The 23,526-nt window shown below is 49.6% G+C and overlaps 1 long non-coding RNA gene across 1 annotated transcript in view; it reads right to left on the minus strand.

The window, feature by feature from the left end:
* LOC103349149 (uncharacterized) overlaps positions 1–16,036 on the minus strand; it is a 317,640-nt gene extending 301,604 nt beyond the window's left edge. Inside the window, exon 1 of the long non-coding RNA XR_011379581.1 lies at positions 3,366–16,036. This is a non-coding gene — a long non-coding RNA (uncharacterized lncRNA). The remainder of the gene's footprint in view (positions 1–3,365) is intronic.
* Between the last annotated feature and the right edge of the window lie 7,490 nt (positions 16,037–23,526).

A 23,526-nucleotide genomic window follows, 5' to 3' on the forward strand; every position in this document is an offset into this window, starting at 1 on the left:
TCCACCTAGTGGCACCGGCACACCAGGTTCTAGTCCCCGTCGGGGCGCCGGATTCTGTCCCAGTTGCCCCTCTTCCAGGCCAGCTCTCTGCTGTGGCCTGGGAAGGCAGTGGAGGATGGCCCAAGTGCTTGGGCCCTGCACCCCATGGGAGACCAGGAGAAGTACCTGGCTCCTGCCTTCTGATCAGCACGGTGCGCTGGCTGCAGTGCGCCGGCCGTGGTGGCCATTGGAGGGTGAACCAACGGCAAAGGAAGACCTTTCTCTCTGTCTCTTTCTCTCTATCCACTCTGCCTGTCCAAAAAAAAAAAAAAAAAAAAAAAAAAAAGGCAGTTACCTTTGAATTCACTAATTCCACAAATGTGTCTAAGATCACGCAGGCCTGGACTGGTTTGCCTTTGCGAGAGCTACGAAGGAAAGGTCTGCTAACAAAACCAACAGAGCAAACAAAATTGCTGAGAGCAGACTCTGGCAACTAAGGGGCTCATCTGCCAGTACTTTGAGCAAAGGCTGCTCAAAGTATTGAGCCCACAATGTGTTCGAGTATTTACTAAAGCAGCTGTTTGTGTGTTTTTGTTTTGTTTTTATAAGACAGGGAAATTTTCTTCCTTTCTTTTTTACTAAGTCCTAGTCACAACTCTGATAGCTGCAGCCAATGAAAGGGTAGTTCTTTGAAGTGGGGTGAGGCTAGGACACTGCAGGCTCCTGTGTCCTGTTACCTTCCCATTCCTCCTCTGCCACCAGTGTTAGCCCCTCAAGGACCCCTGCAGAGACCCCGAATGGCAGGGGGGCCAGTTTCAAACTCATCAGCTTGGCAGGCTTGACCTGTGTATGTTTGAGTGTTTAATAAACAGAGGGACCGGCACTGTGGCATAGCCAGTAAAGCTGCCGCCTGCAGTGCCGGAATCCCATATGGGTACCAGTTCAAGACCCTGCTGTTCCACTTATGATCCAGCTCTCTGCTGTGGCCTGGGAAAGCAGTGGAAGAAGGCCCAAGTCCTGGGGCCCCTGCACCATGTGGGAGACCTGGAAGAGGTTCCTGGCTCCTGATTGGCTCAGCTCTGGCCATTGTGGCCATCTGGGGAGTGAACCAGCAGATGGGAGACCTCTCTATCTCACTCTCGCTGCCTCTGTCTCTCTAACTCTGCATTTCAAATAAACATCTTTAAAAAAAAAAAAAAAAAACCTTAAAAAAAAAAAAAACCGTGGAGGAAGATGGAAGAGAGGGTAAGAAGCTGGGATGCCCATGATAGAATATTCCAGCAACGCGGATGGTCTGTGCGTATCAGGGAAGAAGGCCATTAGGGCCGAGTGGAGCACAGAATTAAGAGTTGTGAAGCCGTTAGGCTAGGAGCCAATGTGAACGCATGCTCAGTCTCAGCCAACCAGGAGTGGGGGCAAGGCTGCTGGCAAGGCAGCTGCCAGAATTCGTGTGCCATGTGCCTGATGAAGGTGGTCCCGGAAGACAGGGCCTTGGGGCTGGAGACTGAAGTCAGCAGTGAAGGGCCTACGGCAGAGGAGCCATAGCTCACGGACACCCACGCTTGGATCAGCGCCCCCTGCTTGCAATGCCAGGCAGCAGAGTTGTCTCATTGCTCTGATCAGGGAATCCTGATCGGCACTCTCAAGCATCTACATGTGGCCAAATTTACCACACCACCTGAAGACTTCATGCCCCCATGGAGCCACCATGATTCAGCACCAAGTACCCTGGAATACTGAGTCATAGACCAAGAACGCTTGGTAGGGAGGCAGTATTATGGTGCAGTGGGTTAAGTGGCCACTTGGGACTTCGGCATCCTCTATCAGAGTGTTGGCTCAAGTCCTAGCTGCTCTGCTTCTGATCCAGACCCTGCTAATGCACCTATGAAAGCAGCAGAGAATGGCCCCAAGTACTTGGGTCCCTGCTACCTACCTGAGAGACCAGGATGGAGTTCTGGGCTCCTGGCTTTGGCCTGGACCATTGTGGCCATTTGGGAAATGAACCCATGAGATAGAAAATCTCTCTCTCTCCCTCCTGTCACTTTCCTTTAAAAAAAAAAAAAAGATTTATTTGAAAGGCAGAGCTACAGAGAGGCAGAGGCAGAGAGAGACAGTAATCTTCCATCTGCTGGGTCACTCCCCAAATGGCCGTTGCTGGGCCAATCTGAAACCCGGAATCAGGAGCTTCTCCTGGGTCTCCCACGCAGGTGCAGGAGCCCAAGGACTTGGGCCATTTTCTACTGCTTTCCCAGGCCACAGCACAGAGCAGGATTCGAAGTGGAGCAGCTGGGTCTTGAACCCGTGCCCATTTGGGATGCTTAACTCACTTTTCCACTCTCCGTGTATTAGAGTGTACTGGCCTCAAGAGTGGGACACTGGCTTTTTCCGTCTGTTTCCCCAGGAAACAATGAGTTGGGTGTTAAACGCAGGTGTGAGGATGAGTAGAAGACAGGTGAAATGTCAGACAGGCGTGTGGGTAGACAGAACTCAGGTTCTAGTCTTTAAGCACTGATCAACCTGGGGGACCACCTGGAGTCCTGGCTGCCCAGGGTCCTCTAGGCGAGCAGCCCCTCCCCCAGGCTTCGAGTTTACCCTTCGGCTTTGAACGGCCCCACCCCTACAGAGGAAGAGGGTAGGCAGTAAGTTTTGGAAGATTTCCTTGCCTGAAAGGCTGCTGCTCTCACTGAATCTTATAGAACCATATTCTAGAAATTTCCATTGTTCACCAAAGCAGAGAAAACAGTGCCATGAAGTCTCATGTGCACATTACCCAAACATCAACATTTTGCCCGTCTTTTTAAATCTACATCTCACCTTCTTTGCTGAAACATTTCAAAGCAAATATCTCTACTGAGTTTTGCTTTTTAAAACATTCATTATATAATATCACTAAGATCATTAACAACCTGCCTTTGTTCAAACTTCCCAGATTATCTCAAAAAAAAAAAATCCTTTTTACAGTTGGTTTGATTGAATCAGGATCCAAATGAATTTTTGTTGCTTAATAAGTATCTGACAAGTTTCTTTTAATTGATAAGTTTCTCCCCTCCCATGTTTTCAACATCATTTATACACGGAAGGAATCAAGGCCTCCAGCCCACGGAATTCCCCCTATCCTGTATGTGGCTTCTTTCTTCCTTAGAATATCGCTGCGCTTGTTCCCTGTCTCCTGCATTTCCTGTCACCTGGTCATTAGGTACAGATACCTAAGCCCAGGTTTGCTTCTGGCAAGACTCCTTCTTAGGGAATGTTTGGTATTTCCAGGCACAAGAGGAGGAGACATGCCAACTCAGCTCATAACCTTACTAAATGCTCTCGTTTTTCTTACTGCGCTTCTCTTGAACTACAGCCTGGCTCCACACGTAGGTTCTTACCATTGAGCTTACCTTTTAGCCCAGGATTCTCCTGTCCGGCAGCCGCCTCCTGGAGACCCGTTAAGTTCAATCCGGCCCACTGTTCCTGAAGTTCCGTCCATTGTCCCAAGTATCATTGTACCCGCCGGTTGATTTTCGACCTCACAAGCAGAGACAGACTTCTGCTTGGGATGAAATGCAGAGTGGGGGCACGGAACCAGGTGCTTGCATTCCTGGAGCGCCAGGGAGTCAGAGGTGTGACTTATAAACAGAGCAATCAGTTCACAACTGTAACTTCCTGATACTAATAAACTCCCAGGGACATCCAAACAAGTTTGCCTGGATTGATTACAATTCCCAGCTGCAAGGACACTTCATTAGCGTCCTAGAACTCACAGCGATAGTTTTGGGAACTAGATCCAAAAATGTCCTACATCCTGCATCCTGACTTTCTTTGGTGAAATGTAGGCAGTTGTTTGAGGGCTTCTGCAACTGAAAAGAACAAGGCAATTATGAGATGAGCTCCACATTCTGCCTGCTTGCCTTCTTCCTACCCAGGAGCCCCCCCGGGGGGGGGCAGTTCTCATTGATTTAGGAATGTTAACCCAAACACTCAAATTAAACGCACGCAGTTCTGACTGTCAGGGGCTTAGAATCCACAGCTTGAAATGCTCTATTGTCCAAAATGGTCTCATAGAAACATGATGCGGTCACAGAGAAGGAGGTGATGGCCTCTTCTGGGTGTAACTTTGAGTCTTAGGATGGTCTCCATGGGAATCAGAAGCCACAAAAGCAGTGCTGGCCAATGACATCCAAGTTAGCTCATCTGGGTAGAAGAAATCGGTGCTGCTAACTGTACTCACAAGGTCGCATCTGACTGGAACCCTGGACCTTGCTCTCGTTGGACATGCTGCACATGGGAGGCTGCACACAAGGCAGACTTCTGGAGAAGGGCCACATCATGGCCGTCACCTGACTCATGCCACACCTGCCCCAGGTACTGGGGCGTGGTTATCTTTGCTTCTCAGTTTTCCACGACTGTTACAAGGATAACAGCAACCCCAGTTTGGAGGTGAAAATGATTGGAGAGCAAAGGGAGAGTGTTTGTTTACCAGCACATTACTCTCAGGTCCCAGAGCCCTGGGGTGCCGGCCCATCTTCCTGAAGTTTTGTTGACCTTTCTGGGATGGGAAGATGCCCACCCCTAAGGCCGGCTCTCCATCTTCCAGATGCAGTCCAAGGGCGACTGGGGGAAATCGCCAGGGAAGCCAGATTGGCAGCAGTGAACAAGTGTCTCTGTGAGAAGCGAGGCTGCCCTAATGGGGCTGCTTAGTGGGATTTTTCTCCCTTTTCAACCAGACTGAGCCTTGCTTCTTTCTGGCCGGCAGACAGGCTCCCCCGTCCAAGTACGCAGGAAAGTTCTGTTTTGACAAGCGCACACATTCTTTTTCACAAAGCCACAGAGGCGAACGCCTTTGTTGCAGATGGACCAACTCCCTTCCAGCCCCGGGGGTGGGGGTGCAAGCCCTCCCAGGAGCCGCAGAATGGGAGCACCAGTTGTGCTTGCTTATGCAGGCCCCCCAAAGTACATAACTTCCATTATGTGGCTTCCCCATAACAGAATTTACTTCCCCTCGCAAATCCAAACGCTGCCAGGCCTGTTTGTCCTGCACTGGGACTGGCAAGGAACAGGAGGTTGGCAGGACTCGTGAGGCATTTTTCTGCTGGGCTTTGGTTTCCTGGCCAGTTGAACCCAGTCCAATTATTGTCCCAATGTTCTGCCAGATAAAACAAGGAGGGAGCTTTCTAGATGCCTGCCCTTGTGACTAAGAGATGGGGGGAGGGCAGGCACAAGCCGCATCGGGGGTGGGGCCCACAAGCCCCAGCCAAGGCCACCGGGAAGGAGTCCCCTTCCCCAGCAAGCGCCCTGAGGCTGCCTGGTGGAATGCACAGCGGCCGCCGCTGACCTTGGCCTTCAGGCGAGTGCCTGGCACTCGGGGCCTGCTCACCTTGGCACAGGTCCTCCTCAGAGCATCCTTGTGACTGCAAGTCGAATTCTCTGGAACGTGGGGTTAGTGTTCTCAGCAGACTAATCCCATTTGCAGTCTGCAGTGGTCTGCGCAGGAGGGGCCTCCCACAGATGCAGCCTAGGAGGCTACTGCCTCGAGACGGCAGCAAGAGCAGTGTACGGCACAGTCCTCTTCCAAAGTCCTCTTTCCAATGGCCCTTCTGCTGCGCTTGAATTTCTTTTTTTTTTTTTCCTTTAAACATTTATTTTATCTATTTGAAAGGTAGAGTTACACAGAGAGAGAAGGGGAAGAGGAGGAGGAGGAGGAGGAGGAGGAGAGAGAGAGAGGGCTTCCATCTGCTGGTTCACTCCCCAGATGGTTGCAATGGCTAGAGTTCGGCCAATACAAAGCCAGGGACCAGGAGCTTCTTCCTGGTCTCCCATGTGGGTGCAGGGGTCCAAGGTCTTGGGTCATCCTCCACTGCTTTCCCAGGCTAGAGCAGAGAGCTGGATTGGAAGTGGAACAGCGGGAACTAGAACCGGTGGCCATGTGGGATGCCAGCACTGCAGGCGGTGGCTTTACCAGCTATGCCATGGCACTGGGCACATTTTTTTCTTTTCTGAAAATTTATTTATTTATTTATTTGAAAGTCAGAGAGACAGAGAGAGATCTTCCATCTGCTGGTTCACTCCCCAAATGGCCACAATGGCCAGGGCTGGGCCAGGCTGAAGCCAGGGCCAAGAACTCCATTTAAGCAGGCACCGCGGCTCACTAGGCTAATCCTCCGCCTTGCGGCACCAGCACACCGGGTTCTAGTCCCGGTCGGGGTGCCGGATTCTGTCCCGGTTGCCCCTCTTCCAGGCCAGCTCTCTGCTGTGGCCAGGGAGTGCAGTGGAGGATGGCCCAAGTGCTTGGGCCCTGCACCCCATGGGAGACCAGGATAAGTACCTGGCTCCTGCCATCGGATCAGTGCAGTGCACTGGCCACAGCGCGCCAGCGCGCCGGCCGTGGTGGCCATTGGAGGGTGAACCAACGGCAAAAGGAAGACCTTTCTCTCTGTCTCTCTCTCTCACTGTCCACTCTGCCTGTCAAAAAAAAAAAAAAAAAACTCCATTTGGGTCTGACGTGGGTGGCATGGGGGCCCAAGCACTTGGGCTACCATGCACTGTCTTCCTGGGAATATTACTAGGGAGCTGGCTTGGACACGGAGCAGCTGGGACTTGCATCAGCACTCTAGTACAGGATGCCAGTGTCCCAGGCAGCACCCTGATCTCCCGCACCACAATGCCAGCCCCTGTGCTTGAATTTAGGAGTCACTAAAGCATTGTCTCCAGGAAGTTCTGCTTAAATGCACATATTAAATTCACAATTACATCCTGATTAAAATGCATAGATGCATGTAAGCAGATGACAAAACAGACGCAGGCATAACCTCCAGGGTCTAGTGGTTCCTCTCCATCCTTCCCTCCCAAGGAATGGCTGCATCTTTTTGGCAGAGGCGGGTAAGGATAGATACCTGCTCTGGGACCGCCCCTTCTCCCACTGTCCAATCTCCAGCCTCACTTCACAACGGTCCATGGAGAGCCTCTTCCCTAACAAACCCACCTTGAACTGCACATTTTCTGGTGTCTGAGCTGGGATGCTAAATGCAGAAGTTGTTTGATGTCTAGTATTTCAAGTATGGGAGACTTTCTGTCTCAGTTACAGTTCAGCAACTCTATTTCGGCTACTATGTTATTTTTAGTATCCAAGTGTGACTGCGTAGATCTGTGAAATGCTCAAAATTCAGGAAGAGCTCATTTTCCCTGAAATCCAAGGGGAGTTCAAAATGTTCTTAGGGGCAGGCATTTGGCACAGCAGTTAAGACACGGCTTGGGATGCCTGCATCCCATAGAGGAATACCAGGGTTTGAGTCCTGGCTCCGCCCCTGACTCCAGTCCCATACTAACATGCACCCTGTGAGGCAGCAGGGGATGGCTCAAGTAGTTGGGTCCCTGCCTCCGACATGGGAGAGCAGGATAGAGTTCTGGGCTCACAGCTTCAGCTCGACCCAGCCCTGGTGGTTGTAGGCATTTGAGGAGTGAACCAATGGTTGGAAAATCTCTGTCTCTCCCTCCTTCTCTGTTGCTCTGCCTTTTACATATATAAAGTAATATAATTTAAAAGTTCTTAGGAAAATGGAACTAAAATATGTTTACTTTGATGGAAAAAGTTTTGAAATTCATGCATTGTTTTTTCATAATATACCTTTTCCATAAGCATTTGAAGATCCCTTGTATGCATGGGTTTCAAACATTTTGCAGTGAAACAAATATCTTTTAATTTCATTTTTCTGCAAACTGTTGAAATCCCCTTATGTAAATGAACTACAGTGTTGCTTCTTGCAAAAATGTCCCTGAAGTCCTGCTACAAAGTCCCTATATTCAGCTCCACAGAGGCTGGGGTGGGATAACGGGCCTGGGTCTCCTTATTAATGGACAAGACAGGGGATATCATCCAAGCCGCCCACTACCAAAGGGATTCTGATGAGCCCAGGCCCTTGTTCCTCTGGACGCTCACGATAGGGCTCTACAACCCAGTGCACCTCAGATTATAACAATTTTTCTCTGACCATAAGTGGTGACTTTGCTAATACATGAGGTGTGGTTATTTCTATTCCATCAAGTCTAGATCGCACATATTGTCTTGTTGTCACCTCATTTTCTCAAACCTAACCTGAGGAGTACTGGAGACCTAGGGCTTGTATTATGCGAGGCCCAGGATTCTAAGCCATTCCTACTTCTAGATAAATATGTAACCAAGAATTTTAAAAATAATACAACTTATTAACTAGACTGCAAAAATCTTCCTGTTGATGAGGAAGTTTAAGACTGCACTGATTTTTCAGGTTTGTTTTTAAGCTAAAGGGATGTGGGGAAGGCAGGGCTATGAAGCATGCCAGAGGAAAAGGACAAAAGGGGGAGGAGTGCCGGGTAGGCCAGGACCCCTGGAGCTAATGGCCTGGCAGAAGCACAACCAGAGGTCATCTGTGCTGTCAGGAGTCCAGCATGAGCCTCTGGGCCCTGGTGGACGATGCTGGCAGCTCCAACCGGCTTCACCTCTGAGATTGGGCCAAAGATGACTTCAGGGAGTGACCACGTTCAAGTTGAAGCTTTTTGGTGTGGGCACAAGTCCCAGGGCCAGGAGAAGAGGCTAGAGTGGCAGAGATAAGCAGTAGGATCTTGAAAGCTGAAGGAAAACCAAGGAAAATCCCAACAGCAGACATAGGCAACTGCTGGAAGGGTAGGTGGTAAGCTGTTGGAAGAGACAGTTTTGTTGTAGGCAGGGAAGGAGACAAAAACCAAATTTGCTTCGATAGGGTGGGGCACAAAGGAGGGCTTTAGGCAATGCCTATGATGGACAAATATTCACAGTCTAACACTTTGGCCCTTTGTGGCTGCTTTAGGGTATGCATTCCTGTCTTCTCAGCTCTAGTGGCTACGTGGCCCAGACCTACCTCTGAGCCAGATCAAAGGAGTAGCTGTAAACGTGACAGGGACCGACTCGCTGGCACACGTTCTCTGTCCATGGTGCCCACTGAAGTCCAAAGCATTATTTTCCTAATCAGGGTCTTTTTCACTCCTCTCTGCCGTACTTCCACACCCCATTCATTCAACAAGTTTTTTTATTAATGATTATTCTACTCCTTATGTCATGTTAGACATAGGGTTTGCAGTGACAAACAAGACAGAACCAATCCTTGCCCTCACAGCCCTATAGTCCAGTGAGCATTTCAGACATTCAAGAGGCAAAAAAATAAAAATAATAGAAATCATACCCAAGCATGATCAGAGCTTTGAAGACAAAAAAAAAAAAAATGATGCTATGAGAAAGAAAGCATGGTGAAGCCCCATTCAGATAAGTATCCCAGGAAGACATCTCCAAAGAAATGACCTTTAGAGCAAGCCCTAAATGAAGTAAACGAGTCAGCCTCTTTGGGGTTGAAGAAACAGCATGCAGACAGCAAAAGAGCATGTTTGAGTCAGGAGAGAGGCGGAGGCATCACAGAACCAAGGCAAGGCAACTGTGGTTAGAACAGTGAGAAAGGAAGACAGTGCCATGAGCAGAGCAAAGTAGGTCACAGTAGACTGTAAAACCATTGGGAAGGAATCCAGAATGACTTGGAAGGTTTCAAACAGGGAGAATGATGCAACCTAAACAACTGTATCTTTGAAAGTCTACTCTAGCTGCCATGCAGGAAGAAAACTAAGGACCGACACGTAAGTGAACACAAAAGATAGTGATGACAAGGAGTCTGAGTGCCAGACAGAGCTCAGAGACATTCTGAAAGTTCAGCTGACATGATTTGGAGGTGGACTGGATATAACCCAACGACCACAGGTCCTGCCTAGTCTCAGCCCTATGAACTTTATATCCTTTATAGATGCCTCCAGAAACTCTCAGGCATTGGCACCTAGCTCCTGAATAAATCCAGATCAAATCTGTACCTACTAATTCTAACTCTCAACTTCATTAAGTTCTCTCTCTCCCTTTCTCTGTCTCTCTCTCTCTCATTCCTCTGGTTACCACCATGTGCCTGGATTTCCCATATGTTAATGTTTACCCCGACACTTGCTCTAGAGTGACCCCAATGTGGCTCTTGATGTTACTCTTAAGGCCCTACACTGTGGATAATGGTGTTTTCCACTCTGCCTCTGCACTGACAGGCCTCACAGCCTTAGCCTGCCCCTCACCGGTCCCTCCTCCTTAATCCTATCTATTTTGGAAATGCTTCCCAGCTTTCCAAGAACGTCCCTTTGGTTGGGACACTATACTCCTAGCCACTGACAAGGCCTGTTCCAACCTGGATGGAACACTTGGATCGATGTGCCATTGACCTCTTGGTTTTAAACATCTTCCCTTTCTGGGAACTCTTGCCCTAGCCCAAGGCCTTGATCAGACCCTCTCGTCCTGTTATCCTCCTGTGGAACCACTAACTCAAACCAAATTGAGCTGCCTTGTCCCTTTGAAATGCTGGCTTCTTCTGTCCTGAGTGCAGACAGAGCTGATGGCAGGGAGGCCACTGTGTGAATGTATTACCTTACAGAGACCAAAGTTCTTCCTGTGTATTGAAATCCTGGCCTGCTGCCTTGCCACACTTACCCGAGTTACAACGAGAACACCATGCAATGAGTATGCCTACTCACACATATAAGAGTACAATGGCTGTACTGTATTAAGCTGATGATTATTTTAATTTCTCTATGGCCATATATGAATGGATTCAAATTCAAAGTGTGCACAGACCCTTTTTATTGGGTATAGTCATGAACTGATTTCACAAAATGATATGGCTTTATATTGGTTCCACTCCACTCTTGCTTTTATTTTCCTTCACAGCATTAACCAGAAGGCCTTCGTTTGTGGGGAGCAGCTCGGACTAGACTAAGTTACTGGAATTAAGACTTATTCTATACATCTGCTCTCCCACAATATGGCGCTGGGAGAGGAGCAAACAGCTTCTACCCAGCTGCCTCTCACCAACTTGACAAGCTGCAGGAGCTGCTCCTGATTGGAGGAGAGCAGCGTACTCGGCGTGTGGGTAGCAGAGTTGGGATTGGTGGAAGAGGACTATAAAGGAGGAGAGAGACAACATGCACCAGGAACATCTAAAGGGAACATCTATCTGAAGGAACACCTGTGCAGCCCCCCGAGAGAGCCAGCCGGCGGTGTGCCGCTCCCCCGCGGAAGTGGGGAAAGTGGCTAGGGGGATCCGCCCTTCCACGGAGGTGGAAGGGTCGGTAGCCAACCCGCGAAGAACCAGCAGCAAACCCGGGGAGGGCCGAGCAGACAAAAGAACAGCTCAGGGTCCTGTGTCGTTCCCCCATGAAGACGGGGAGCGACATTCGTTCTGTGAAATAATTCTATGAATCATCATTTCAGGAAAGCATGCAGGGCTCACACAGTTTCCCACTTCCTCAAAACCAATAATTCTTCCCCTGGTTCATCTGCCTTTTTCTTAAGATTCATAATTTCTTATTTTTGTGTTAATTATCTATGGCCACAATAATGTTACATCATACATGGTCTCACAACGTAGTGGCTTAAAATAATAAGCATCTCTTTATGGGTCCGTGTATTGGTGATTTAGGCTGAATTGGCTAAGCAGTTCTGGCCTCAGGACTCACGTATCAGGTGAATGTTTGACTACTGGCTGATGGTGGCTGTAGGTGACCCTGGTAACTCTATTCCATGCCACGTGCCCTCTCCTCCAGCAGGCTAAGCTGTGTGTCTTGTCATGGTAAGGACAGAAGGCCAGAGCAGAGATGTAAGCGGCTGTTTGTATCCTACCTGCTAACATCCCACTGGATAAAATAATCAATGTGTCTGTACACAAAGAGGACAGGAGGTCATAGTGGAGTGCATGACTCCAAGAAGGGGTGAAGAATGAGGTCATGGATGTGATCCCTCGACAACCCTGGTATTTTCCCTTTGCTCCTGAAGTGAAAGAGGAGAGCCCACCTGATTAGGAATTCTGATTGGTTAATACCAAAGGATCACGGACAACGTTTCCCTTTGTTTTTGAAATTTACAAGCAGAAGCATTTACTTCCTGTGGTGTGCAGTTCTATGAGTTTTACCGTGTGCATACATTTGTCGTTTGTGTGATCACCACCACAGGCAAGAGACAGAGCCCTTCCACCACTTCCTGTAACTCTCAGATTCCTGATGTTTTGAGAGCTCAGGTCCAGATAATGTTCCCACACAGAGCAGGTAGTATTTGATAAAAACAACACCTGTGGAGTATTTTACAGCCTAAACATTGAGGTTTTGCTGAGTAAAATGGTAAAGTCCAAGAGAGCAAGCCCTTAGATGGAATGCCTTGTGAAGACTTTGGTAATAAGAAATTGCAAAGACTTGAAGCTGGTGGAAAGGCGGGGGGTGTATTAGCTTGAAGAAACCCTTAGCCATTCTGCATACAAAAGCAAATCCCCGGGGTGAGGATTGTGCACTGAGTTAAGCCGCTGCCTGCGATGTCAGCACCCCATATGGGTGCCGACTCCAGTTCCAGTCCGCTTCTGATCCAACGCCCTGCTAACGTGCCTGGGAAAAGGAACAGAAGGGGGCTCAGTACTTGGACTCCTGCCTCCCAGCTGGGTGTTCCAGGCTCCTGGTTTCGGCCTGGCCCAGCCCTGGCCATTGCAGCTATTTGGCGAGTGAATCAGTGGAGGGAAGATCTGTCTCTCTTTCTTCCTTCTCTCTCTATAACTTTGTCTTTCAAATAAATAAAATATTTTTTTAAAAGAGGACTGAATTGACTACAGTTGAAGGTTTTTTTATAAAAAAAAAGAAAGAAAAGAAAAAGAAGCAATCTCTGAGAGTTAAAGCGCATTTTCAAATGGGAAAGAGGGGGCTGGAACGAGAACCCAAAGCTCACGGTCAGGGTCAGGTGTTCCTTCAGTTACTCAAGGTTTCTCTGCCTATCGGTCCCTCTCCTCCTTGAACAATGCTCGTCCCTGCTCTGCCTATCTTCAGGTTTAGTGAGAACGGACCTCAGGGTTCTGTAATTTTAACTCCCCAAGAGAAGCTGAAGGCATTGTTTTTCTCCAAGGAATCCTATTTGCTGCTGGCTGACTTTAGGTGACTCCCTTAGGTTTGCAGAGGGAGCACGGTTTTCGTTCCTGGAAAATTTAATGCACAATTTGATCTTTGCTACTCTACTGAACTCCTCCCGAGCGTGCTGGTCCTTATCTCATTGCTCTCCCAGCTGCCAGGTAATTTGATCTGAATTTCTCTTATCAGTCCTAGGCCAGCAAGCAGGTGATGAATGAGGGGCTGGGAAGACAGCTGTCTCTTCTTTGAGGCTTCTGGCATTTTTTGGAAGGGACTGTGTATGTGGCAGTTGCGGGAAATGGAAGAAAAACTCCCTCCCACACGCCTTCGTCCAAGCCCTCCCACACCACTTCGAGGTGAATCGTTCTTCCTTAGGATTCTTGACATTCATGAAGCTTTGCAGTGGCCTGGTCATCATGGCTCCCTGCCCAGAGGACAGAATTTCCCTGGCATGACCTTGGCTGCCCTTAAAACAACGTCTCACAAGAGTCTTGAACTGAACTAAAATGTGAAACGCTGCAGCAGACGGCTTATTTGACCTTCTGCACTGGAAGCCCTGACAGTCCCAGGCTCGCGTTGCCCCAGGTAACCTGGATGGGTCTTGCACTTCAGATGTGAGATTAAAGGATCAAGGGGAAGCTGCTGAGTCATGGCATCTGACCCACTTAAATCTGTTACACTCTCTTCAAGAATCTGATGTGCCCTTTGAGAGGGATCCCTCTGAGTTGTCTCTCTTCTGCACGGCTGTGAGGCAAAGCCCTCTATTTGCTACCAGAATACAAAAGGAAGCAGGAAAAACTGAATCTAGACCAGTGGACTTCCAGACCCAGTTAGACAAAGCCCTGTGACATTGAAACCACCAGGCTGTCTCTGTCAGACACCATTGCCACCACGTCCCAATGGAAATGTCCTTAGCCCACCCACTGGCCACCACCCACTGGCCACCTCAGCATTCCACCAAGGAGAGAAGAGCAGTGCCTTGGGGGCATGACATCACAAAACATGTCAATTGACATTTAGGGGAGTGTTTCAAGGCTCCCTCCCTGCTCCCATCTGCTACTGTCACCAAGATGTCACCATCCAAATTAGTGCAAGGCCCCAACCCAAGCAAGCATCAACTGGATTGTCAGCCCTGTGAATGACCCGCCCTGGGGACCTGCTGGTTAGAGCCCTGACTTGGCTGTCACCATCCTGTAGCTTTCCACTTTCCCCAGGCAGGCAGAGCTGCCAAAAAAACAGCAGTCCGCCTCTCCCTGAGAAAGAAAAAGCTGAACAAGGTCAGGTAAACACGGAGCCAGAGAAAGCCCTCCCCTCCCCCATCCCATACGGGGTATTATCCTCGCCCCAAGCTAAGGACCTCTAAATCCGGCCACAATAGTAATCCTGGGATGGCAGGAAAATGCTCAGCCTGGAAGCCACATCCTCTGTGGTGTCTCGGCCAGCACCAGTGAAGGACGTGGAGGTAAATTGAGAAGGAATTTGAATGACAAAGTGACATGGTGTCCATCTCCCTAATGATGGGACAAGTTACTCGTCTGTCACTGGCAAGGCAAAACTGCCAGGCCCAGATCTGTATTTAAAAGCTATTTCTCATGGTTTTAAGTCACCAGCCCAGCTCAATAGCTAAAACAAAGAGAATGAATTATGGAACAGCACGAGGGGAGCTTGTTAATTTTCCCACAGATGCACTGTGAAATGAAAGCTTTATTCCAAGAATGGTATATCCTAAGGGCTCTCTCTAGAGAGAAGCTGACAATCCAAATGTCCTTACGCTTTCCTTTGCCCCCTGCTTTATGGCTTTTTCTATATATACATTTACAAAATATGTATATTTCATGGTACGTCTGTATCTATAGGACTGAGGGAGTTCAAGTCTGTGATTCTCTTTGGGGCTTCCTCGACAATGAAAAGCACTTAGGTGGTGTCACTGATGAACACACACACACACACACACACACACACACAGGCGAACGTACATCTGTATTAGAATTTGTGTACAGCCTGTCTGTCCCTATTAGAGAGGCATTCACGCAGGCTGCTAGCTATTGTCCATCCCGGGGAGCTCTAGCCCACCTCCAATTGGAACCCAATGAAATAATCATGATAATTTTGCCTTCATGTCTCACCTTTCATCAGGGAGGATGAAAGGACTTCACAAACCCTGGGTTCCTCTTTGATCTGGGCTCCTATCTGGTGCACCAATCCCCATTGTGTATTCTGCCCTCACCCTGCAGATGGGCCTCCCACCGACGGTAATTGAACTTCCATATGCAGAGCAGGCAAGAGGCTAGCCTGGCAGGAGAGCCTGCTGCCGGTGCCAGGAGCCAGAGGACCGCGTCCCCCCGAAAGGGCTGGGGCGCTGCTCCGCATGTGCGACGGGGCAGGGGTTACACACGCAGGGAAAGAGGGAACCCTTCCTGAGCTGCCACTGTAGTTTTGAGAGAGGGGTCCTCCGTGGGAGACGGAGGAGCACTCCAGGCAAGGGGATAAAATCCATCTGCACAGAGCAGGTGTTGCCCAAGGCTCTGCCCTGAGCTGTCTTCCTAGCCACACCCCAGACTTCCTGGGAAGGACTCTGAAACACACACTCCAGGCTCAAACGCTCCCCTGGGTCTAGCCAGGCATCTCCAGCTGTCCCCCAAGCATTTCCATCCTCATATTTCTCTGGGGCATCCAACTCAGCTCCTACCAAGTACACCGCACGATTCTGCCTCCTCCTTCACTCTCAGCTCTCCTGCCTGACTTCCCTACTCGCAGTCGCTGGAGGTACCGCCCTGAGTAAGCCCCCCAAGAGATGCAATGCTCATGGAGCTTGCACTGCGGAGGAGATGGGTGGGAGAAGACCACAAACAAGACATAAGGCAAGAAGGGTAGCTGCGTGGTGATGCACCCTTGAGCTGGGGATCACCGTGGGCCCCTCCAGGAGGGTGACCAGGAAAAAGCATTTCCAAGTGCAAGGAGAGAAAGCACCAAGGCTCCAAGGCATCGACACAATCGGCAATCGGCCTTGTCTGGGGACTGGAGCGCTGGAAGAAAGCAGTGAGAGAAGACGAGGTGGGAGAGGAGGGCAGGGCCAAGACGGGGTGAGGTTTAGCAGCTGGGGCACAGGGCTTGCATCTTATTAGGATTTATTTATTTTTAATCAAAAGGTAGAGAGAGGGAGAGAGAATGTCTTTTTTTTTTTTTTTTTTGAGAGGCAGAGTGGACAGTGAGAGAGAGAGAAAGGTCTTCCTTTGCCGTTGGTTCACCCTCCAATGGCCGCCGTGGCCGGCGCACCACGCTGATCTGAAGCCAGGAGCAGGTGCTTCTCCTGGTCTCCCATGGGGTGCAGGGCCCAAGCACTTGGGCCATCCTCCACTGCACTCCCTGGCCACAGCAGAGAGCTGGCCTGGAAGAGGGGCAACCGGGACAGAATCCGGCGCCCCGACCGGGACTAGAACCTGGTGTGCCGGCGCCGCAAGGCGGAGGATTAGCCTAGCGAGCCGCGGCGCTGGCTGAGAATGTCTTCAATCTGCCGGTTCACTCCCCAAATCACTGCGACCCAGGCTGGTTCTCCTGTGCGGGTGCAGGAACCCAGGCACTTGGGCCGTCTCCCACTGCCTTCCCAGGTGCATTAGCTGGGAGCTGGTTTGGAAGCAGAGCAGCCAGGACTCTAACTGGTGCTTGCAAACCGTGGCTGAACCCACTGTGCCACCATGCCAGCTCACAGAGTTGGCATTTTCATCCTGGAGTTGTCCACATCCAGGAGGTCTGCTATCAGCATCCCTCAGCTGAGACTTAAGTCCCTTTGACTCCTCTGTGTGTCCCACGCTTCACTCTTCCCACACAGGTGGGGTTTAACAGGCAACAAGGGCAAGGTTTTGGTAATCTGCCAACTCCCTGCTTCCTCCCTCCGGGGTCCCCGACAGAGCCCTCTGTGTTCAAAAGGACCAACAGCCAAACGGAAAACAAAGCATCCGTTCTGTGATCACTGGGAAAGCACCAGCTACCCCTAAGGCTGTGAGGGTGGGCTTCGGCTAGCAGGCCCAAGCTTAGCTTCCACACTGGCTTGCAGTTTACATCTTGGGAGACCCATCTGTTCCGGCTTGCCTGTCAGGGCAGCAGTGAGAGTGGGTGGTCGGATGGGGACGGGCTGCTGCACCCACCCCCCAGCAGCTGAGAGTGTCGGCTGCTCCGAGATCACAGCTGCTCTTCAGCCACAGAGCTGCCCCCGGGAAGCTGTACAGCTCCCCACCCGGGCAGCTGGCAGCCCAGGAGGCCCCTTGCCTCCGGGTGAGACAATTCTGAGCTGAAATTCACACTCTAGATTCCAGCCTCCTCTATGGTATAGCGTGTGGAGAGGTAATTTGGGGTCAGGGTCAGCTTCACGGGTGTGTGAGCTGTGCAGCTGCACAGGGATTCCCCGCTTAGAAGGGCCCCACACCTGCTTTAATGCTCTCTTACCTCGTGAGATTCCTAATGATTTCGAAACAAGAATCTTTGCCTTCTCATCTTGCCTTGGATCCCACAAAGTAAGTAGCTTGTCCTAGGTGGGGTCGCGCACCAAGAACTGTTCAGGGTATCTGGCATAGAGGCTACGTCACTACTTCAGACACCCACATCCCATATTAGAGTGTCTGGTTTGAGTCCCAGCGGCTCCACTTCCAATGCAGCATTCTGCTAATGTGCACCCTGGCTTTCGGCCTGGCCCAGCCCTGGCTGTTACAGGCATTTGGGGTGTGAACAATAAATGAAGATTTCCTCTCTGCCTCCCACCCCCTTTCAAATAAAATGAAAATAAATGTTTACAATTTCAAAAACAGAGACTTATTCAGGGTTGCCTGCTGAGATGTGAAGGGAGAAGCAAAGTTTCCTTGGGATCTCTTTGACCCCAGGATTCGGGTGAATTCTGCAGGCCCCACGACACCTGTGTGCACCTGTGTCTCCGGGCAGTGTGTATTTGCAGTCTAGAGTCATCAGACTACACAGAGGCCGGAGTGCTGGCCAGCTCCTGACTCTCCAGTGGGCCAACACTGGGAGCAAGCGCCTGCTGGGCTGTGAACAGACGGGACCGTTCCTATCTTTGACTGGCAGGTGTCTGGAGCTGTTTTTCTCAGGGAGCTCTTCAGGGCTCCTTGAAGATTTCCAGCCACTGCTTCACTGAGAGTTTCCCTACGCAGTCAGATGCTTCTCTGTGCAGGAGTTAGCGGAGGTCCTTTCACAGCCCCTAGAGACCCAGCATTCCCGTAGCTCCGGCAGCCCCTACTGAGATGAACCCAAAGGAGCCCCACTCTTCCTCTGTAGGACCACCTCTATCTACTCCACCCCCTCAACCTTGAAGTCAGGAGCTACTGTCTCCACCACCTGTGCAGTCGCATCCTGATCTTGTCTGTCTTCCACACTTCCAAAGACAAGCCAAGCAGCTCACAGCATTGCCCACTCCTGTCCTCTCTGGGTGTAGTGAGAATCCTCATGGTAAGTCATCTGCATTCTCTTTAAACATGAATTTTCTCTCTTTCTCTCCTACTTTTTGTATTCTCAGAATGAGTGAGAAGTAACTTAGACCCTATGAGACCAATTCTTAATTGTTTTCCTTGTCATTTTTGTGTGAGGGATCTGGCTTTGGGATTTCACAACATTGTGTCTCATTGTCTCTGGAAACTTCGATAGTAACATCTGGTTGCAGGTGCAAAGCCCTGAGTTAAGTACTGTACATTGCATAATGTATTATTTACACAGCCCTGTAAAGTTTACAGAGCAGCTCACTTTGCTCTCCCCATGGCCCTGTGGGAGACACTATTTTGCAGGGAATTCTGCTGACATTCAAGAGGTAATGTTGCTTGTCCTTGTCACTCAGCTTGTAACTGGAAAGGCTGGGGTGGAGACCTTCTCCCAGGCCTTCCCACTGCAGGCTGTTCGCTCTGCTCAGCAGCTCTTCCCAGCAAACAGAGAGGAGGTTGGCGACATAAAGTGGCCAGTGGTTAGTGCCTCAGGTATAAAGGGAAAAGATACAAGAAGAAAAAAAAAAAGCCTCCCAATCTGTGAAGCACAGGACTGATAGAATGCCATGCTGCTTCTGTGACTGTTATTTTTAGCACCCAGTCATCTGAGTTGACTGCTTAGGATGCCGCAGTTCAAGGTCACCTTGAGTGGTCATCTCACTGCTGGACTTCACCTGGACATCCCCCTGAACACAGCTGACCCGTGTCTTGGCTGTCTGTGAATATCATCCCTTCCCCCAGCTGAAGTTTGAGTGCTGGCCAGATCCTGACTCTCCAGTGGGCCAACACTGGGAGCAAGCGCCTGCTGGGCTGTGAACAGACGGGACCGTTCCTATCTTTGACTGGCAGGTGTCTGGAGCTGTTTTTCTCAGGGAGCTGTCCTGTCCCTCAGTGCTCCAAGCCTGTGCTCCTTCTCTCACTGATCACCTTGCCTTCAGAAAGGTGGAAAGTGGAGGCAGGAAGTGACCAGTATCAGCTTTTCAACAGCCTTTAGAAACCGTAACTCTTGACCTGGCCAAGTCCTACCCTAGTCACGCAACCCCGCAGAGTGCGAGGAATGGTGAGCAGGGGCATGGAGGCGTGGGGTGAGGGTTCTGGGAGACTCACCTGGGTGGGCAGGATCTCGCATTTTCAGATTGTCCATCAGGTGATCAGCTACATGGAGGATGCCCTCTCCCGCCACAGCTTTCAGTGAGAGCAGCCAAGGACACTGTGAGTGATCTAGAAAAGCTATCAAAAGGGCAGAGTGACTTGGGTTAAGAGGGCATTGGCTAAGAACAAGAAACAAAGAAAAGTATAAACTGGTATGACAGATACTAAATCATTGTAATTTAGAGTAATACATTATACTATAGACTATATTATTCTGCTGTAATACTATTTAATATAAAATACACAGTATGTAATAAATGCTAAGCAATTTCTTGCATTTTTTTTTCTTTGTGACAAAAATCATTTATTAGGTAGCCACAACCTAAAAAGCCCTGCTCCCCTGCTGCCTCCCCCTTCCTGTCCAGGAGGGGGCTCCTTGGTGTCTTGCGTTGTTGTGTTGTTTTGTTTTGTTTTGTTTTGACAGGCAGAGTGGGCAGTGAGAGAGAGAGACAGAGAGAAAGGTCTTCCTTTTGCCGTTGGTTCACCCTCCAATGGCTGTCGCGGCCGACGCGCTGCGGCCGGCGCACCACGCTGATCTGAAGCCAGGAGCAGGTGCTTCTCCTGGTCTCCCATGTGGGTGCTGGGCCCAAGCACTTGGGCCATCCTCCACTGCACTCCCGGCCACAGCAGAGAGCTGGACTGGAAGAGGGGCAACCGGGACAGAATCCGGCACCCCAACTGGGACTAGAACCCGGTATGCCGCAAGGCGGAGGATTAGCCTAGTGAGCCGCAGCGCCGGCCTTGCATTGTTTTTATCCCAACACTAAGCTTACTGATCTATGAGGTGGCTTTAATTATTCCCATTCCATAGATAAGGAAACCAAGGTAAAATAGCTTAAGTAACCAGACCTGGCCCATGCATAGGTGGTAGAGCTAGGATTTGAACTCAAGCATTTCTTTTCTTTTCTTTTCTTTTTTTTTTTTTTAAATTTATTTGACAGAGTTAGAGAGAGAGAGACAGAGAGAAAGGTCTTCCTTCCATTGGTTCACTCCCCAAATGGCTGCCACGGAGCTACGCCGATCTGAAGCCAGGAGCCAGGTGCTTCCTCCTGGTCTCCCATGCGGGTGCAGGCCCCAAGCACTTGGGCCATCTTCCACTGCCCTCCCAGGCCACAGCAGAGAGCTAGCCTGGAAGAGGAGCATCCAGGACTAGAACCCAGTACCCATATGGGATGCCAGCGCCGCAGGCAGAGGATTAACCAAGTGACCCATGGCTCCGGCTCCGCACGCATTTCTGAGTCTGAAATTCATGCTGTTAATCTGACCTCTTGGGGACACTGCAGAGGAAACTTGCAGATATATCCATGTGGGTCAAACCATGAAAATCATTTGAAAGAAAGACTGAAACACATCATTTCACAGTTCCACCAGTGAATTCTCTGGAGTCTTCTCTCTCAGTGTTTCCCAAGTACTCTGCCTTGGACCATAAAGTAAATAATGGCTTTTCAGGCTCAAATGTCTTTAAAAGACTCTGGGTGTGTTACAGAAAAGTGATTTTCCAAAAATACACATTCCTTTAAACTTTCATTCTGAAGGTCAGTCATGAGGCCTATTTGCCCCATGGCCAAATCTACCACATTAAAGCAAATGAAAGCATAACTCAGATGATTAATATGAATTAGTTTTTCCAAAACACTCTAATGCTTTGCCCTGGTGCTGTTGGTTCATATGAATTAAGTAACTCTGCCAGCCAAAACAACGGGAAGAAAGATTTCACCCACTTTGATGGAATTAAAGAGTCCGTCATTCTTTGGCCAATGCTAAAGGTTTCATCTGAAATTGAAACAAGGGGCCGGCACTGTGGCGTAGCAGGTAAAGCCATCACTTGCAGTGCCGCCATCCCCTATGGGTACTGGTTCGAGTCCTGGCTACTCTACTTCTGATCCAGCTCTCTGCTATGGCCTGGGAAAGCAGTAGAAGATGACCCAAGTCCTTGGGCCCCTGCACCCGCGTGGGAGACCCAGAAAAACCTCCTGGCTCCTGGTTTCGGATGGGCACAGCTCCAGCTGTTGTGGCCATTTGGGGAGTGAACCAGAGGATGGAAGACCTCTCTCTGTCTGCCTTTCCTTCTCCCCGTGTAACTCTGACTTTCAAATAAATAAATAAATAAATAATCTTAAAAAGAACAAAAACAAAAAGAAACTGAAACAAGAGAACATGCCCAGGGTAAAGCTGTTTCACAACCAGAAAAACCTCTGGAGTAACATTCTCACAACAATGAGCCAAGAAAATACCCCAGGCTGGACTGCCCCTCCCCACCAGCTGACTTCTCTGTAAGAAGCCTTTGTCCTCGGCCTCTGCGCACAGTGGAAGTACCATCCCTTTACAGGCGGTTGTACGGCTGACGTTTTAGAGAGCTCTGCTGCCTTATACTCAGAGATGAGCTAACTGGAAGGATAGTGTCTCAGCTTGGGGTTCTCCCCGCAGCAAACCTTGAGACAAGGATCTGAGTGTAAATGGCTCATTTGGCGGGCAATTGCAGAAACACTGGTAGGGGAGTGGAGGAAGGAAATCGGCAGCAGGGGTGAGGTTGGGGGTGAGTGGAGAGTGGACTTAGCGAGCAAGGTACCACTTTGGGAGACTGTAGGTTAACCCTGTTTAGGGACTCTGAGAGTCAAGGAAGCCACAGATGCGTGGGAGGAGAAAGGCAGGAGTTTTGAAACATCTCCCATTACTTATTGGTTAAGAGCTACTGGCTAATGCCGCCAAATCACCGGAAATCCTGCCCTTCCCTTGTGCAAATGGAGCCAGCTGCCTTAGCCAGAGATAGCCCTGGCAAAGTGTCGGAGGTGTTGGCAGTTGGAAGATGGGCAAAGGAATGGCAGTTGCTAATGTGAGTGGCATCGCGGGGACGAGTGATGAAGAAAGAACAGACAAGGGTAGGGGCAGGGCTGTCTCATTCATTCAAAGCACAGCATCTGGGGCTCATGAAATGGTTTCAATGTCGCTTCTTTCAGAGCAGAAGAAAAAGGAACATAGTATCAATGCGTACATAACAAGAAATCCAGCCTAGATGATAAATGTGACTTCATACCAACAGTCAGAAAGTAACATTTCTATGTATGTATGTATGTATGTAAGGGAGGAAGAGTCCCATGAAGGGCAAACCGTGCCTCTGGGCAGGGGAGGAGCTTCAGCTATTTTTCTCGGTTGTTGGACCATCTGTCATTTCAGGTGGCTCACACTGGTCTAAACCTCCCCTTCTTGCCCATCTCTCCATCCTTGTCTTTCTTTCTCTGCCTGCTTCCAGGCTCCTGTGTCTCTTCTGCTCTATTGCTCTCTCTCCGTATAGAGTAGACATCTGTGACTTCCATCTGCTCAGCGTCCATTCCTGAGCATTCTGGTAACCACGTGTGAATTTGCTCTGGAGGGAACAGTCCACCTCCCTGTGTGCCAGCAGCCCTGCCTGCCTTGGCTGTGCGATGGGCGCCTCCCACAAGTCAAGATGCTCATTCCTGGGGATGGGGCTTCTGCATAGTTCCACGAAAACCACTAGCCTGCTCCTGGATTCCTGGGCTGCTCCAGCTCCTGTTCTCTTTGAGACCTTCTTGCTCGGCTCTCCCTCCCACGCGGTAAGTGATCATTTTGTGTTTATGTTCTGCAGAGGTGCATGTCTGCTGCTGGCAGCCAAACCCCTCATTGATTTATACCTACAAATTTGTGTGTACAAACTTGTGAATTAGCTCAGCCTGGTAATTCTACCCAGCCAAGGTTTAGTCATCTCAGATAATGACAAAAAGGCAGGAATATAATGTGAATAAAAAAATTGGAAGAAAGAAATAATACAAGGACAAAAAAAAATCAGTGAAATACAAAATGAACATATGAAAGATGAAAGTCGACAGGGCCAAGAAGTTTGGTTCTTTGCAAAGACTAATGAAATTGTAAACATCCGTTAAGATTGACTAGAAAAAAAAAACACACACACATATATAAACACATATATAAACAATACAACCAG

Source organism: Oryctolagus cuniculus, chromosome 10, assembly GCF_964237555.1.
Source record: "Oryctolagus cuniculus chromosome 10, mOryCun1.1, whole genome shotgun sequence".
In the NCBI taxonomy this organism is placed as follows: domain Eukaryota; kingdom Metazoa; phylum Chordata; class Mammalia; order Lagomorpha; family Leporidae; genus Oryctolagus; species Oryctolagus cuniculus.